At 37.8% G+C, this 18,198-nt stretch overlaps 1 pseudogene; it reads left to right on the forward strand.

Moving 5' to 3' along the window:
* Nucleotides 1-3,315: 3,315 nt before the first annotated feature.
* On the forward strand, nt 3,316-5,762 carry LOC607091 (annotated as a pseudogene).
* The last annotated feature ends 12,436 nt before the right edge of the window (nt 5,763-18,198 follow it).

The raw sequence follows: 18,198 nt of genomic DNA on the forward strand, positions 1-18,198 counted from the left end.
ATACAACTGGGCCACAGAGGGATTGGATCTGGAAAGTCTGACCAAGGGCTATATCAGGTTGGGTTCCCCAGTTTTATGTTCCCATAGCATTCTGAACTTTCCCTGTCATAACATTTGTGAAACTTCATCATGATCAGTTTCTACCGCTCTTTCTTATAGGACTTCAAGCCCTACAAAAGCAACAACTTTTATTGTCCTATTTGCTGTTGAATCCTCAAGAAGTATTTGAATGGATACATAGATAAACGAGGCTGCCCTCTTCATTTCTTATGGTACTAGATAATCTGTCATCCTTGCGTGCTTGTTCCATTCATCTGCTTCTTTGTGCAATGCATAGGCCCTTCTGTTCTCTCAAGTTATGTTTGTCATTGGTTTTGTCCTGCTGTAGCAATGATTTGGGCCTGATTTTATATGTTCTTTGGCTCCAGAGTCTCTCAGTTTCCCGATTTCAAATTTAATAAAGAGAATAAAGTCAGACACATTTGGGTCTGGTGTCCAGGCCTTATCTTCAGATCAAGGGTGAGGGGGATGGGTTGTCATAGGCTATAAAAGGTTGTGTAAAGGGGGATCCCCGGGTGGCGCAGCAGTTTAGCGCCTGCCTTTGCGGGCGCGATCCTGGAGACCTGGGATCGAATCCCACATCGGGCTCCCGGTGCATGGAGCCTGCTTCTCCCTCTGCCTGTGTCTCTGCCTCTCTCTCTCTCTCTCTCTCTCTCTCTCTCTGTGACTATCATAAATAAAATTTAAAAAAAATAAAAAAATAAAAGGTTGTGTAAACCCAGCTCTTCAGCAATAGCTCTAGTTTTAAGTATATTCATCCATCAACACTCAAGTGTTCTTCTTTTTCAAGAGAAAAAGTGATACAATAAATCTGTCTCAAATCAGACTTAACTATGACATATCCCAGTCCTTAAAAGTCCTCCTATTCTCTTAAATAATGTAAGTGGCATAGCACCTTGAATATAATCTAAGTCTAATGTAGATGGTATCTAAATCTTTCTCATAACTATGATACTTCCTGTCATCTATTTATATACTCACTCAATAAGTAGTCCTTGCAGTAGACTCTAGATTCCAATCTCTAGAAGTGGAGGAAAACACATATGAAGTAAATGATGTTGACTGTATCCTTGAGAACCTTATAAGGGAATTGTTCATTCATTCAATCAGTATTGATTGAACTTTGAGCCCCTAGTATATGTTTAGGAGCTCTGCAGAAGCTGGGGATGAACAAAATGGACAGTCCCTGATCATACATACATACATTAATGGGAAATATAAATAATTAAAATAATTATTATAATATGTCAGATCTGTGGTAGAGTGAGAAGATGTAAGGAGGAAGACAAGAAGGGACCTAACCTCAGCTTGAGCACTAGGGAAGCCTTCCTGAGAAAGTGACCTACCAATTTCCCAATGGGCATGGCAAAGAGAGAATTGGAGGGAAGAGTATTCCAAACAAGGAATGTCATGTGCAGAGGCTAGAGGAACATAAAAAATACACACATAGACACACACACACACAGTTGATAGTACCCAGGGTTTTTGGAGAGTCATTTTCAAGAAAATGATATTCTATCATATATTGTTTCCTGTGCTTTTACATATTGAAAAATCCCTCCAAATCAATTAGTAAAGATCTAATTCATTCTTTTAACAGTTTGCAGAGTATTTCATGTTGTAGATGCACTTTAGTTTGTTCAGCTATTCCTGAATGGATGGGTCTTTCTTTGTTTCCATCTTTGCCACTAAAACAATGTTGCATAAACATCCTATTATTATATATACTGGAAATGTTTGCTTTGTAGGATTGTTGCTGTTGGGCCTAAGACGTGTATTTTAAATTTTAATAGACAAACCTGTTGTAGTGTCAAAATACTACAACAGTTTGTATTTTTACTGATTTGTTTGAAGGTAACTTTATATGGGATCTTTAACAGCAGGAGATATCATCACCAGTTTAAATTACTGTTAATTGATTATTACTTTGGATTTTAAAAAGATTTTATTTATTTATTTAAGAGAGAGAGAGAGCAGAAGCAGGGGGAATGGCAGGCAGAGGGAAGGGGAAAAGCAGGCTCCCCATTGAGCAGGGACCCCAATGTGGGACTCAATCCCAGGACCCTGGGATCATGACCTGAGTTATAGGCAGCTGCTTAACTGACTGAGCCACCCAGGCACCCTTGATTATTACTTTAGTTATATTTCCCTGACTTCTTTGGAGGTTAAACATCCTTTCATATGCATACTAATGATTTTATTTGCCTTTCTGCAAATTATTTGTTTGTATTCCTTTCCCATTATGTTTTCATGAATTTCTATGAGATCTATATTTAAGATATTAATCTGTTATAAATGTGCAGGGTTTCCTTCAAACACAGAACCAATAAGATAGATGGATGATAGATTAGATGGATAGATGATAGATAGATAGATAGATAGATAGATAGATAGATAGATAAATAGAGTAGTTTATTACAGGAATCACTCACATGTTGTGGAGACTAAGAAGTCCCATGATCTGCTCTCTGCAGGAGGACCAGTGGTATAATTGAGTTTGAGCCCAAAGGCTAGGAGGTCCAATGTCTAAAGGCAGTCATGAACATGTCAACTCAGGAACAGAGAAAGAATTTGCCCTTCCTCTCACTTTTTGTTTTATTTTGGCCCTCCAAAGTTGGATCATGTCCACCTACATTGGTGAGGGCAGTTCTTTCGTGTACTGGATTCAAATGCTAATCTCTTGCGGAACATCCTCACAGGTATACCCAGAAATGATGGTTTGCCAGCTATCTAGGCATCTCTTGATGGTTATTAAAATTAACCATCACACTTAGATATCTTTACTTTTAGAGCTTTGGACTTTCTATTGGTTTAAAAAGTCTTCCCAACTCTTAAATTTCCCTTTATAAAAGCATTATTATATTCTTTTTACATGTAAGTCTTTTATCCATTTTAGATTCTGTTTCAGGGTTGTATGATAGAGGTCTTTATTTCTTTCAGATGGATAATCAATGTTATGTTATTAGTTGTTTAAGCTATGCCTTTTTCACAGAATTGAAATGCTATCTTTATAATAGATGAATTCTTCTATATATTGTATGTATTTCAGTTTTTTTTTCTTCTGTTTCACTGATCTATTTGTCCATTTCTGTGTCAATACTATCTTGTTTAATTACAGTGGCTTTAGGGCCATTTTGTGGCAGCGAGACCCGCAAATAAAGGGGGGCGCCGGGGCTGCGGCGAGAGGAGGAGCGCAGCGCGGGGTCGGGGCGGGGCGGCGGAGCCTCGGCCTAAGTGACCCGCGCGGCCTCCGTCCCGAGAGGATTCAAGATGCCCAACGAGGAACCTCTTCCTAAAAAGGTTAGACTGAGTGAAACAGACTTCAAAGTTATGGCACGAGATGAGTTAATTCTAAGGTGGAAACAGTATGAAGCATATGTCCAAGCTTGGGAGGGCGAGTACACAGATCTTAATTCTAATGATGCAACTGGGTTAAGGGAGTCTGAGGAAAAACTAAAGCAACAACAGCAAGAGTCTGCTCGCAGAGAAAACATCCTTGTGATGCGACTGGCAACCCAGGAGCAAGAGATGCAAGAGAGTACTACTCAAATCCAGTACCTCAAGCAAGTCCAGCAGCCTAGCGTTGCCCAACTGAGATCAACAATGGTAGACCCAGCGATCAACTTGTTTTTCCTAAAAATGAAAGGTGAACTGGAACAGACTAAAGACAAACTGGAACAAGCCCAAAATGAACTGAGTGCCTGGAAGTTTATGCCTGATAGGTAAACAAATCATACTCCCCAGTCAAGACTTCCCTGACAGTCCCACTACGAGAAAGCTGTGGTGGGACAGCCAAGTACTCGTTTCCACACCAAGACACAGACTTTTTGAGCCAAAAAAAAAAAAAAGCCACATTCTTATACTGTCCAGCTTGTAATGGTTAACGTAAAACTTACCAGATGAACCTTGTGTTTCAGCTTTTTTTTCTTCCCCCTCCCCTTGCTTCAGAGGCCTGATGGCGTCGGACTATTCCGAAGAAGTGGCCACCTCCGAAAAATTCCCCTTCTAGAACATGTAGACACTTGAGAAATGTTTCTGTTTGAAGAAAATAGAGGGAGAAACAGAAGTCTTAAGTCTGTGGCACACTGTGTCTTCAGACAGTTTGGAGGAATGAGAACCTAGAGATTTAAAATCATGAATTGAACATGTAAAATTCCAGTAAAATGTAAAAATGGAATATGCATCGCTCTTAACCTTGAGCGTAGTGACTTAGAGACACTGTATCTCAGGTGTGCCCATAAGACTGTGGACTTCGTGATTGTTGTTGAACTTCTGGGTCAAAACTCAAATGAGCCAAACAGGCAAAAAGTTCATGGCGAAGTGTCGAATGCTTATCCAGGAGAATCAAGAGCTTGGAAGGCAGCTGTCCCAGGGACGTATCGCACAACTTGAAGCAGAGTTGGCTTTACAGAAGAAATATAGTGAGGAGCTTAAAAGCAGTCAGGATGAACTGAATGACCTCATCATTCAACTTGACGAAGTAGAGGGTATGCAGAGCACCATTCTAGTTCTTCAACAACAACTGAAAGAGACGCGCCAGCAGTTGGCTCAGTACCAACAGCAGCGCCTCAAGCTCCAGCCCCAGGTACCAGCAGGACTACATCTTCTGAGCCTGTAGCACAGGCCGAGGCCACAGGTAAAGACCGTGGCTGGCCAACGGCCCAAGTAATGGCAGTTCCTCCCGGCAGACGACGTCTGGGTCTGGATTTCACAGGGAGGGGGGCACAGCCGAAGATGACTTTCCTTCTTCTCCAGGGAGTGGTAATAAGGCCTCCAACGGCTCAGAGGAGAGAACTGGCAGAGGAGGGAGTAGTTACGTAAATCAACTCAGTGCGGGGTATGAAAGTGTAGACTCTCCCACGGGCAGTGAAAACTCTCTCACACACCGCTCAAGGACACAGACTCCAATCATGACCCTCAAGAGGAGAAAACAGTGAGTGGGAAAGGTCACCCAACTGCGGGCTCCCGCCACGTTCAGAATGGCTTGGACTCAAATGTAAAGGTACAGGGTTCAGTTTTGTAATATTTTTTCCAGCAAATTTGTATACAGTGTCATTTAATTTGGGAAAGGATACTGTCCAGAAAATTAACGCATACTTTTGTCACAATTCGCCTTTTTTCGTGGGTGTGGTTTTTTTTCCCCCTTTTTCTCCCCCCTCTCTTTCTTTGCTTCAATACCTCTGCCACTTTGGAAATTCTAACAGTTAATTACCTTGAATGTTGCTAACAGGACATTTTGTGTAGGGTCAAGTTATTTTTATAGGAGTTAATGTGAAGTTGTAAATGGAAATCTTTCCTTAAAGTATAACACAATGATGTCTGTGTAAATCTGTGTCTATCCTAGAACCTGTGCTGTGTAAGGGCATTCTTACTCGTGCTGTTATTATACTTATGCACCATTCAGACTTGTTAGAATAGATGTGGGTTTATGACTGCCAAGTTTGCCCAGTACAGTAGTTTTATCACTAAAAGTTGGACTTGCTGATGGAGTCCTATAGTAGTTTCAGTGTTAGATACGGTTTTTTCCACCATACATCCGTGCATTTTCTCTTTAGGTGACTGAATGTTTAAGAAATTTGTGTGCATAGTTACTCAGTTTTTATGAACTGTTGTATCCTGTTAATGCATATTGCTCTGTGACTCCAGTATATCTTACCTGTACTGACCAAACCTAAATAAAGATTTTTATTGTAAAAAAAAAATTACAGTGGCTTTAGTATATATTTTTGTATCCAGTTAGACAAACCCTCCCCTTCATTTTCCTTATAAATAACTTTCCTCATTATTCTTGCACATTAATTCATCTATGCTGACTTTAATATTATATTATACAAACTCATTATCCTTTCAAAATTTCTTGTATATATTTATTTGAAGAGATTTGGCATTTTAACGATACTGTGTTCCTATCCATGGATATAAACTCAGAGCTATATATCATTCAATAACATTTTATAATTTTCTTCATACAGGTCTTATGTTCTTGTTAAATTTATTTCTAAATGTTTTATTAGCTTTCATTATCATTGTGAATGGAATATTTCCAGTAGCCACTGATAATGGAGGAAAAAACTAGTATATACTATTTACATTTATTATTTATTACATTTATTATGGATTCAGCCTTACTTTCATTTATTATGCATTCATCCACCTTATTATATGTCTTACTAAATTCTATTAGTGTTTTACTGGGGTCTCTTGGAATCCTTAGGTATACAGTAATGTCATCAGTAAATAGAAACCAAGTTTTAATCTCTCCTTTTTCAGTTTATACTGGTTATTTCATTTTCTTGTCTTATTACATTTTCTAGAATCTTAAATAACAATGGTATTAATAATTAGTAATAATAATCTTAAATAATGAATAACGATGGTATCAAGCATCTTTATCTAAATTTAATGAAAAAGTCTATCATTTTATAATTTTGAAATCATATTTTGTGATTAGCCTTGATAAGAAGTTTTTATCATATTCAAGTTGTTTCTTTTCATTGCTATTTTACCTAGTGTTTTTCTTAAGAATAGCTGCTGAGGGACACCTGGATGGCTCAGTGGTTAAGTGTCTGCCTTTGACTCAGGACGTGATCCCAATCCCAGGATTGAATCCCACATCAGCTCCCTACGAGGAGCCTGCTTCTCCCTCTGTCTATGTCTCTGCATCTCTCTCTGTGTCTCTCATGAATAAATAAATAAAATCATAAAAAAAAGAATAGCTGCTGAATTTATCAAAGGCTTTACAGCAACTACTGATAGAATCATCTGTCTTTTTCTCCTTTGTTTGTGTAAAGAATTATATGACAGGGGAGTATACTCTTTAAGTTTAGCATAACTATTTGATTTCAAGACTCTTTATTTAAGATACATTTTACACATTTTGAGTTATTATCCATTTAAATTTATAAAATTTATAAAACCCATTAAATTTATATTATATTACATACTAATACCTTTTAATTTTGAACAATTCTTGAAATCCCAGAATAAATACTACTTAATCAGAGGAAATTACTTTCTTTTGATACAATGCTGGAGTCTATTTGTTAATATTTTAATACGAATTTTTGCATCTCATTCATGTTTTATATTTTTCTTCAGAATTTTATATCTTATCATTATCATATTTTATTCTTTCATCTCACTTTGGTAACATTAATTTTGTTCTAAGATTTCTTTATTCTTTTTCCTTATTTTTTGTAACTTGGTGATGTTACTTGATGATGTTACTTCTCACCCCTGCCCCTTGTATTTAGAGGTTCTCCTGCAATTTTCCACTCAATTAGTAGTTATCCTTCTCCCAACACTAATAAATGCCTATTTATATATTATTGTGTGACAATAAGAGACTATTTCCCCCAATTACTCCAAGACTTTTGCCCCATGCAACAAGCATTTTTAGAATGTTTTTACTTTTCTCATGCTAGTCTCCCCCATATAAATGGAACATCCAGAAAACTTTTATCTTACCCCTTTCTTCACTACCACCTCATGTCCTTGATTTTCTTGAGATAATTTTTTACTTTCCAAACTATTAGGTTTTCACTTGTAGCATAACTGTTTTTTTTCTCCTGAAATATCTTTATATAGGATATATTTTACACACTCCTGATTCTTATCCATTTAAATTTAAGTATGCTGTTGCAAGGTTAAAATCACCTCCTTTTTCATCTTTCTTTTTCCTGAGGTCTTCCTCCTTAATAATTTTGCTCTTTGGTTGTAGCTATATATCTAGTACTCTTTCAAACGGAAGTCACCTGAATTCCTGCTTTTTGGCAAATATCTTTCTTTTAACCTAGCTAGTTAGAGGTATCTTGGAGGACTTTAGGATTCTTGGGTTGGTGTCCTTTTCTCTCTAGATTAGGTGATAGTAATCTATTATTTTCTGGGCTCCTCTGTTATGTATAGATGAGAAGCCAAGTCTTCCTAATATTTTGTTTTTAACTTCTCTTAAGTTAGGGCATTTTACTTGTGTATGTTAAATGTATGTCCTGCTTGCAACTCAGCAAGCCTTTAAAATCTATTCTCTTCCATCAGCTCAGGGACATTAGTTTTCTTTTATGTGAACAACTACCATCTCTCCTCAATCTGTAACTGTTTTCCTGGAATTCCTATCACTTTTGCGTTACTACCCTAAGTCTGTCTACCTAGTCTCATGTTTTCTTTCATAATTTCTAGCTCTTTGAATAGAAATTTTCCAGCAATTGCTTCCACTTGACCTTCCAGGTTACTCATTTGGGTTTCATTTTTTTAAAGTTTGAAAATCATAGATTTGTATTCTCTATGTCTTTCTTTGGGAAGTGGAGGAAATGGTGATATTGACTTCTCCCATGTACTGCTATAACTGTTGTTGGTAGTACCATTACTGCTGCTGGTGGTGGTGCTACATATACCTAGATATCTATATGTACCTCGCAGGTGCATATCTAGTAATAGCAGTAGTAGTAATGTAGTAATATTTTGGCTTGGGTTGATTGTTGTCTTCATTTGCAGTTCCATTTTGCTAGAAATCTTCTCTTCTGGATGTTTTTAAAAAATATTTTGTTTATGTATGCATGAGAGACACAGAGAGAGAAGCAGAGACGAAGGCAGAGGGACAAGCAGCCATGTAGGGAGCCCGATGTGGGACTCGATCCTGGGACCCTGGGATCATGACCTGAGCAGAAAGCGGATGCTCAATCGCTGGGCCACTCAGGCATCCCTCTTCTGGATGTTTTAACCAAGCTTCCTCTCCCTGATTGCTATGTCATCCTTGGATAGATGTGTTGTTTTCTTCACACCATCACTGGGCTCAGGTCCTGCTGCTGGGCTACTAAACTTCTCTACTTCCACATCTCCTTAGCTTTAAAGGAAAATCCTTGGTTAGTCTCAGAGGCATGGAGGATTCAATACCAGAGAATTAATTATTATAGTCTTAATAGGAAATGCAGTTGAATGAAACTTAAACTAATGTATTCATTTCTAAAAACTGAAGAGTAAGTACCAAATAATTTCCCATTTCACGTTGTTCTAGATGTACTACTGAGACTGCAATTAGGTTTTATCTGCATATTATGGGCTCCTATACAAAGCACTGAACTCCAGGATGAGTTCAAGCCCAGCCTCCACAGCTAACAACCAAGGATGGGCTGTTCCCTAACCTCAGCATGCCCCAGTTTCTGAATCTTTAACAAGGGATAAGAATACCTGTCCTACTTCCCTCATAGACTTGTTTTGTGACTAAAATGAGACATCAGAACAAATTTTAAAGTGGTGTGAAATATAAGGTATTGACATTATCATAGGACTTCAGCTTAGAGTATTTTAAATACAAAAATTCTTTTTTATGTGAGGTTTCTATATTTTACATAACTATATTCTACTATTAAAGTCTTCTTGCTCCTTTGTGTTAGCCTGCAAATGAGAAAAAAAAAAAAAACTAATGTGTGCTGTTTTTACTACATGGCAAGAACACATTGGTGCAGATTATCTCGAAAAAAGTAAGGATTATCCACATTTTACACACAAGAAACATTAGCAAGTGCCAGAGCAAGAGTTTGAACCCAACTTGTTTTGATTTCCATGCCGTGTTGGTACTTGCTCTGCAATCATACAGATTCACAACAATCGGTCCCTTCCTCTGACTTCCTCCATGCCCCACTGTTACGGTCTGCTCCACATTGGTTCATGTTTGTTTTGCACGGCTGTCTTAGAATTGCTCTCCAATTATTATCATGATGCCTCATCTTCTCAGTTATACCTTATCTTCATTATATGTCCTTCTCCACCTGTGCTTTCTCTCTCCCCTACCCTTGACAGGTAAACTTAGTGAATGCCTTTCTGTACTTGGTCTCTCCTTCTCACTCTTTCTCCTCTCTAATTTGTATACTATTCTTGCTGTGTCATTGAAACTGCTCTTTCCAAGGTAACCACTAGCCTCCATGTCCTTAAAATGAATGAGCACTTTTCAGTAATTATCTTATTTCATTTTTCAGCAGTATTTTATAGTGTGAACCACACCCTGCTCCTTGTGATTTTCCATACATTTTACTCCCCTGACTGGTCTTGTCCCTTCTGATAGACTTTCCTTTACTTCTCCAAAGGCTCCTTTGTTCTCTAATTTTTTAAAAAAATATGGATCTTCCTCTGGGTCTGGCTATTTGTGTTCAATTAATTCTCCCAGGGAGATGCTAGGATTGCAGTCTACATGCTGATGATACCAGAATCATTTATTCTGCTCAGATTTTTCTCCCAACCCCATACATGAATGTCCAGACCACCAGACATCTCCACTTAGAGGCCTCATGGGTGCCTCAACTTCACAAGGTTTGCAATTGAACATCCTATGTCCTGTGTTCTCTAGTTCAATAAATGAAACCGCCACCTACCAAACTGTTTAGATCAAAAGCCTCAAGTTTTCCTTGATTCTTCCCTCTCCTTCATCACCCACGTTCAATTGACCCCTAAAATTCTGACAAACAGTTCTCAAATCTTTATTCTTCTCTTCGCCTCTGTAGCCACCATCTAGTCCAGGCAACCACTGCCTGCTTGCTGCTCTTGTTTCTCTCAAATTCATTGTCATTCAGTATCCATTTTAGCTTCCTAAAGTACTGATCCTAAGGGAACCAGCAAGTACCTAGGGGCCTACCTGCATCTTTCAGGTCCAAATGGAGACAGTTATCACAGGGGTTCCTTCCATCTGGGCATATAAGGCTGGAGCCAAGAGGGGGAAGATCAGAACACAATGACTTGGAATTCTTGAGGTCAAGGGCAGGGTAGAATGTGAGTTTGTAAAAGGATCTGATGCTCATTCTGGTCCCTGGAGGAATTATATGAAAGCTGAAAAGGTGATTTGAATCTTCCTTGCTTCTGAGACTGGCCAAGTGTGAGCCTTTGCAGCCAAAGAGATCTGAGAACAGAGAGATTTAGTCCTGCTACTAAACAGCAGGGCCTGAGACCCAGTGATAGAAGATTAACCTATATAAAATGAGGTTTTCTCTTTTCTTCCTATTTCTTTTTTTCTGCAACATCAGAATTTATTGCTACATTTATTTCCAGGCAAGCCATGGTAATAGGTTTTAGTTTCAGGTAAAGGGCATCATTTCCAATTAGATGCAATGCAATGCATGCCTTTGCATATAGATCCCACCTTCACCCCCTCTCCTCTCTTCTCTCTTTATGAAGGCTGCATCCCAGCCTCCCTAGTCCATCTCTCTGAACCCCATGTAGCCCTCAGTTTTAGTACAACAGATTTTGAAATTTAAACATCTAATGCTTGTTTTTTTGAAACCACCCTTTTACAGTCTAAAGTCATGTCAGGCTTCCCACATCTCCCATAGGGGCTTTAACAATTGCCTGCTTAACTGGTTTCCCAGTGTACATCCCGTTCAATCTACTCCCCTCTTTGCCTCCAGAATATTCATTTTGATCTGCAGATTAGTTCCTTCTAATCCTTCAACAGATATTCTTCACTTACAGAAAGAAGTATAGAGGCTTAGATTGGCAAACACAGTCTTTTATCACATCTTTTACCATAACACTATCATCTATGTTGAACTAGCTGGAGCTCCTGAGTACCTCATCCTTGCTCCATGTGTCTGTACCTATGAATACTTTTCTCTCTGCCTTGAGTTCCCTTCCACCCTCCCCTTCAGGGAAAACTCTGTTTAACTTAAAGAGCTTGACTAAAAGATCACACTGAAGAGCCTTCCTACACATCCTGGTTAAATCTAAATTACTCCCATGTTTTCTTGCAACTTGATATTGATATAATGTTACCTGTATTTACCCAGGTATTCACACACTGGGTAAATACCTTTTTATTAACATGTCTGTGTCTTCTACTAAATCATATGCCTTTTGAACCTTAGATAGGGCCTGGCACATAGTAGATGCTCAATAAATGCTTGTTTTGAAAGATACATAGAGATATAGATACAAACATAGGTATATAGATGTAATAAATGAAGGAATAATGTGTGACTTGTCTCCATAGTGTCTTAAACGTTAAAGACTTTAAGCCTATTTCCTGAACCATTGACTATGCTCTCCAAATTTGTCACACTAAAATTTAACAAGGTATTTCTAATAATGTTTAAGTTTGCCTTTATATTCACCCAGAAAAGTTGGGCCTGATCAGAGTAGGAAATGGGGCAAAAAGAGTAAAAATCAGAAGGGGAGAATTTACTCCTTTCTGGAGCCCAAGTCTATTGTAGAAGAGACATGCTATAAAGTGTTACCATTTGGCCACGTAGGAAAAGAAAGCCTATGTCTATAGTTTTATGCAATATACCAAGGGTTACATACTATGTCACTTCCACTGAATAGCTACCAGTACAAAGTGAGACGAAAGTTTCCAACTGAGAAAGCCACTAACATAGAGAACCATTGCACCAAAGCCCAGGTTCAGCCTTACATCTGTCTGTACCTTCTTCTTCTTCTTCTTTTTTTTATTTTTGTCTGTACCTTCTTGTCCCACTTCTGTTTGTTTCATGTATGTCTGTGATGCTAGTTTGTACCCTTGCACCTTCTGGGGACTCAGAAGCCTGCTGCCAATTATGCTCATCTTCCTATGGTTTCATTGAGCTTAATCGGTACCTGTTTGGCAGCAGTTTCAGGACAACATAGGCCGAGGTATTTAAGCTCTTGCCCAGCTGGCCAGATGCAGGATCACCTACCTCACTGTAAGTATAGAGTCATATCACATGATACAGTGTGACAATGTAAATGAAACAATTTCTGAATCACTCATGACTTGATCATAAGGAGATGATTTAAGATTTTTTCCCTTAGTAAATCACAGTAATACCTAGATATTAATGGAAAAAAAATAAAAGAAGGGGGAAATTTTAGGTTTACTATTCCTTTTACGGAGAATGATGTCCACTGGTGAAAAGACTGAATAACTGGAAAAGCATAATTTCTGTCAAGCAAACTATAAATATTAATAAATTGATTCTAATAGAGATAAGTATTTATTTTTAAAGACATACACAGGTGACATTTAAACATTTTAAAAATATTCTTTATTTTAGATAAGCTTTTCTTTTCAGTGCACCATAATGACATTTTTAACTGTAGTCGCAAAAAAATGGCTACCCTTGGGACAGAGAATCAAGTTTCAGCAATATCTTACATACATATATTTTGGTGGATATTACATAAAAAATTTTAATCTCTCCGAAGAAAAACTTTATGGGGGGAGGTGGAGAATTTTTTTATTTGGAAGACATTATATATCATTATTTTAATTTTTTAAAAAATGAGAAAAAAGTTTTAAAAACACACAAAATTCACCCAATCCCAGAAATAACCTTGTTAACATTTCTGCGGATTTTCTTTCAGTTTTTTACAGCAAATATTGACTATTAACCAGTTTGAGATTATCCTATGTATATAGTTTTATAACCTTAGAGTAATTATTATGATATTGTCTACATGTTTGCTTATTTAAAGTCTATATAATTATCATTTTAATGGCTACATTAGAATGCATAATACATATAATAATGTACAATGTACCATCATTTACGCGGTCTCCTCTATTTTATGGACATTTAGTTGCCCCTTTTTATTATTACAAATAATATGTATGAATACTTTTCTAACTAAGAATAGTTGTCTATATACATGATCATTTAATTTGAACAAACTCCTGAAAATGTACTGGATCAAATGGCATGAGAACACTTAAAGTGCCAATGTATTTGGCTAGATTGCTTTCCTGAATGGTGGACACAATTTATACCCCCACCAGCCAGGTTAAGTATTATATTTATACAGCCTACACCGCTTTTTTCCATTGAAACATAATTGACAAACAATATGCTACTAGTTTCAGATGTGCATCAGAGTGATTGGATATTTTTATACACTATGAAATGATCCCCGTGAGTCTAGTTTGCATCTATCATCATACAAAGTTATTACAATATTACTGACAATATTCCCTATGCTGTTCATTACATCCCCATGACTTACTTATTTTAAAACTGGAAGTTTGTAACTCTTAATCCTCTTCACCTATTCTGCCCCCTGGTAACCAGCAGTTTCTTTCCTGTATTTATGAGTCCGTGTTTTGTTTTGTTTGCTTGTTTTGTTGTTTAGACTCCACATCTAAGTGAAATCATATTGATGAGGGACAGAAGCAGAAAAATGTTCACCTTTAGCCCAGAAGGCTGACTTATAGCCTGCATAGTTTTGATAAGGATCAAATAAGTGCTGGTTGCTATATTCTTTTTTTTTTTTTTTTTTTTTTTAAGATTTTACTTCTTTATTCATGAGAGAGACAGAGAGAGGCAGAGACAGAAGCAGAGGGAGAGGCAGGCTCTCTGTGAGGAGCCTGATGCAGGACTCGATCCCAGGTTGCCAGGATTACACCCTGAGCGGAATGTAGACATTCAACCACTGAGCCACCCAGGTGTCCCTGGTTGTTATATTCTGAATGACTGCCTGTAAATCTCATTGATAGTTGATATTGAACTGAATGATAGACACCAAAGAAATCTTGCAAAAGTACTTTTATGGGTAAAATTTTCGAAGAAGACATTTATAATCTTATAGTCCCTGCAAATCCCCTCCCCCTTGAGCACTAAGCAGATAACCACCAGCTTCACACAACAAGAGTACAATTCTTTCTTCCCACTGGTCCTGTCCCTGTGCTACTTGAATAAACTTACTAAGTTGCACAGCAAAATGTCTCAAGACTTCTTTCTTGACCATAGCACGCAAAGATCCTGAAACAATACGGCCTCTGTCTTTCTCTGCCTGACTTATTTCACTTAGCATAACATCCCCTAAATTCATCCATGTTGCTATAAATGGAAAGACCTCATTCTTTTTTATGACTGAGTAGTATTCTATCATGTACATATATACCACATCTTTATCCATTCATCTTGGTGGACATTTGGGTTCCTATTCAGGCTTACTTCGGAAAGATTAGAGGTTCAGTTCTAGACTCCTGCAATAAAGCACATGTTGCACTAAAGTGAGTCAAATGAAGTTTTTGGCTTCCCAATGCATACAAAAGTTACGTTTATACTATACTGTGGTCTAGTAAGTGTGCGATAGCAGTATGTCTAAAAACAATGCACCTATCTTTAAAAAAGATTTTATTTATTTGAGAGTGAGAGGGAGTTTGAGCAAGAGAGAGAGAGAGAGAGAGAGAGAGAGAGAGAGAAAGAGCATGAATGTGGTGAGGGGTAGAGGGAGAAGCAGACTCCCTGCTGAGCAGGGAGCCTGATACAGGGCTCAATCCCAGGACCCTGGGATCATGACCTGAGCCAAATGCAGATGCTTAACCTACTGAGCCACACAGGTGACCCACAATGTACATATCTTGATTAAAAATATTATAAAAATGCCAGCCATCATCTGAGCTCTCAGTGTGTTATAATCTTTTTACTGTTGGAAGGTCTTGCCTCAGTGCTGATGGCTCCTAACTGAGCGGGGTGGCAATTGCCAGAGGTTGGGGTGACTGTGGCAATTTCATAAAATAAGACAACAGTGAACTTTGCCACCCTCACCTGCTCTGGGGATGCAGAAATGTGGATGCTGTAGGGTTAGAGTGAGTAAATTTCCTTTACTTATAGTCTAGCTGTCCTTTAAACTCTTTCTTTGCTGTGGCTCAGGTCAGGTGAGGCTGGCCCTCAGTGATATCTCTCTCCACTGCAGGTTGCTGTATAGGGGGTGAGGTTCCCCTTATTACCATGTCTCCATTTTTTCTACCCTTCTCTATGTGGTCCTTCTATCATTTGCTGTGCTGAAGCTGTTCAATCAGCCCTCAGTTCTTCTGGAGGATTTGCTCTATGTATAGCTGTACATTTTATGTGTCCATGGGAGGCAAATTTGAAGTCTTCCTATGCCTGCATCTTGGACCATGCTTTCCTGAAAAACTTTCAACCTAATAAGGGAGCATAGAATGTAGTTTTCATGCAATTATATTTTTTATATAAAGCAAAATATCTACCTTATGTATTTCATCAAAAATTTAAGTAAGTGCAAAGCAAGACTTTTCATGTTTCATTATTCGAGCTTAGATCATTTTTTTGAGAGTCCACAATTTGGAAATATAAATATTTCTAAAAGTGATGTAATGAAGCCCATGCAAACTCTTCACATACTGTTCTTTTGTCCATTCACGAATAGGGAGGAGTAGCCCGGTGCCTCCACAGAGGAAACATTAGTTAAACCTGCAACGGATAATGACATGGTAAGGAAGAAAAGATAAAGGAGTCTATGCAATGATGCAGTGAGAGTCCTCACTTTGGGAGGTATCCTGGGCATATTTAGGTGTTCTCCAAGAAGACAGCAGTTATTGGGAGCCCATTCAATAACTACTTCTCACAGTCTGTTTCTGTGCTCAGTACTGGTGGTTAACAGTGCCTTAACACTTAATCTCAATGTTCTTGGGAACATAAATGCATTATGAAGGAGCAGAGGAATGCAAGCATCAGCTGTGAGGAAGGTGACAAATTTACTCAGCCACAGTCAAATAGGACTTAATAAAAGACAATATATGATTGTCATAATGAATTTTAGTTTTAAGAGAACTGGGTGAGGATTTGGGAAATTAGAGCCAGACATCGTCCCCTAAAACTCCCTGTGGTCAGCATTGGACATCTTGCCAACACTGTCCACTTCTGAAATTTGGGACAATCTCACTTAATTTACTTTTAAAAACTCAAATATCACTGACTCTTTGGCTGCTAGTTAACATCCTAATTATCAGCTAACACCTTAGGAGGGGTTTGTACACTGTCATGTGGGAGAGAGACCCAGTAGGAAGGATGGCCTCCCGTCGACTTATACATCTTGCATCTTTTACTCAATTTATCCTCACATATCCTGCCCTGGAGGACAGTAACACTATTTTCTCATATTACCAGTGTGGAAATTCTGAAAGGAAACAGAGAAAATGACTTGTCTCATGTCACAGAGCTAATTAAAGGGAGAGCTGCGTCTGGGCCCTTTGTCTCTGACTCCCTGAAGCTTATGGCTTCCAATTCTGAGACAGCCTCTTAAGGTGGAAGAAATTCAGCCAAGAAACCATACCCATTTCCTCCCTCACCTGGTAATTACTCTCTGCAAAGAAATCAGAGCTTTGAAAATATCAAAATCAGCTTCTAGAGTGGGGATGACTGAGCAGTATACAAATTAGTAAAGCAAAATAAAAGTGGCATTAATTGTTTAAAAATTTTAAAAGCTTGCCACAAGACTGGCCTTTTCAAAGGTGGTCTTATTAGTTTCAGGACATTTGGCTATTTATACTGACAAAAATTGATTCTTTTTTTAGCTCATTCATAGAAATCTTCCTTCAAGTGCTTGGATTTCCATAGGAGACAAAAGGTCACATTCTTATTCATAATCAAATTTAAAGAGATTTTGAGCTAACCTGTACTGGGAAAGATATTCCTAACTAATAACAAATTTACCTCCTAGAAAAAGAAAAATGAAAGCACCTACAAAATCTCTTTAGAATTTATTTGCCTGTTTTTATTCCTTTACTGCTGCCACCTTCCCCAGAGTCAATGTAGTATATTGTTAAAAAAATCACTTGAACAATTTGAAGCTCTAAAATAATAATAATAATACAAAATCAATATGTACTCAGTGTAGTAAATTTGAAAAATACCAAAATATTTTTAATAAAACCAAATCACCCTAATAGCACAAGATAAAGATAATCACAGTTACAGTGGAGTGATTTTACATACATCCACGTGCACACACTATGGCACAAGTATATGCTAACAAATGATTGGGACTATGTTGCTTATACTAGTAGGGATGGCAGATACAGTGCGTATGTGCCACTACTTCCTACCTTTTATGCCCATGGCAGATATTACTGATCACAGGCTTCTTTCCTGCAGAGCCCAGACACTATGTCAGAATATACCTCAGTGCAGCACTCCAGGAAGCCATTACCAAAGCATTTCAAAAGCTATCTCTACTGAATCCTGTTTTGTATCTTGATTTTCTTCTGTTAATTTTTTGGTATGAATTTTCTCAAATCACTAAAATTATTTGAAATTTTTATGTGACTGCATAATATTCATAAGAAATACAAACCTACTTAATCTATAATGTCAAATATATGTTATTCTATAAATTTTGCTATTATAAAGAAAACCATGGTAAATATCTTTTTACTTCAAA

The sequence above is a fragment of the Canis lupus genome, chromosome 25, assembly GCF_011100685.1.
Source record: "Canis lupus familiaris isolate Mischka breed German Shepherd chromosome 25, alternate assembly UU_Cfam_GSD_1.0, whole genome shotgun sequence".
NCBI classification, from domain to species: Eukaryota; Metazoa; Chordata; class Mammalia; order Carnivora; family Canidae; genus Canis; species Canis lupus.